This window comes from Cebus imitator, unplaced genomic scaffold (assembly GCF_001604975.1).
Source record: "Cebus imitator isolate Cc_AM_T3 unplaced genomic scaffold, Cebus_imitator-1.0 Scaffold64, whole genome shotgun sequence".
NCBI lineage: Eukaryota > Metazoa > Chordata > Mammalia > Primates > Cebidae > Cebus > Cebus imitator.
The window spans coordinates 2,281,587-2,282,871 of NW_016107379.1; the positions used below are offsets into that span (position 1 = coordinate 2,281,587).

At 45.8% G+C, this 1,285-nt stretch overlaps 1 pseudogene; it reads left to right on the plus strand.

Moving 5' to 3' along the window:
* LOC108305518 lies at positions 1–891 on the plus strand (annotated as a pseudogene).
* The last annotated feature ends 394 nt before the right edge of the window (positions 892–1,285 follow it).

Sequence of the window (1,285 nt, forward strand, 5' to 3'; positions counted from 1 at the left end):
CGTAAAACAATATAGCCACTTGGATAAGCTATATGACAGTGGAAGCAGATGTAAGAGGGTCCAGCAGGAGAAAATATGACTGCCAAAGTGTTTGAGTCCATTGGCAAGTTTGGCCTGGCCTTAGCTGTTGCAGGAGGTGTGGTGAACTCTGCCTTATAGAACATGAATGATAGGAACAAAGTTGTCATTTTTGACCAATTCCATGGAGTACAGGACATTGTGGTAGGGTGAGAAACTCACTTTCTCATCCCATGGGTACAGAAACCAATTATTTTTGACTGCCGTTCTCGGCCACATAACATGCCAGTCATTACTGGTAGCAAAGATTTACAGAATGTCACCATCACGCTGTGCATCCTCTTTTGCCTATTGTTAGCCAGCTTCCTCACATCTTCACCAGCATCCGAGAGGACTATGATGAGCCTGTGCTACCGTCCATCACGACTGAGATCTCAAGTCAGTGGCGGCTCACTTTGATGGTGGAGAAATAATCACCCAGAGAGAGCTGGGCTCCAGGCAGGTGAACGATGACCTTATGGAGCGAGCAGCCACCTTTTGACTCATCCTGGATGACATGTTCTTGATGCATCTGACCTTAAGGAAGCAGTTCCCAGAAGTGGGGAAGCCAAACAGGTGGCTCAGCAGGAAGCAGAGAGCACCAGATTTGTGGTGGAAAAGGCTGAGCGGCAGAAAAAGGCAGCCATCATCTCTGCTGAGGGCGACTCCAAGGCAGCTGAGCTGATTGCCAACTCAATGGCCACTGCAGGGGATGGCCTGATTGAGCTGCACAAGCTGGAAGCTGCAGAGGGCATCACATACCAGCTGTCACGCTCTCAGATCATCACCTACCTGCCAGTGGCGCAGTCCATGCTCCTCCAGCTGCCCCAGTGAGGGCCCACACTGCCTGCACCTCTGTGGGCTGACTGGGCCACAGCCTGGATGATTCTTAACACGGCCTTCCTCCTGCCCCCACCCCAGAAATCACTGCGAAATTTCATGATTGGCTTAAAGTGAAGGAAATAAAGGTAAAATCACTTAAAAAAATAAAAAATAAATAAAATGTTGAGTTGTTTGAAATTCAAAGGAAAAATGTTTGAGGGGATGGATACTCCATTCTCTGATATGTTTATTTCACACTGCAGGCCTGTATCAAAACATCTCACATACCCTATAAATATATACACCTACTATGCACCCACAAACATTCTAAAGAATAGTTTTTAAATTTTTGTAAAAACACTGAAAACAAAACTACAAACTTATTTTTAAAAGTACACATAGGTTT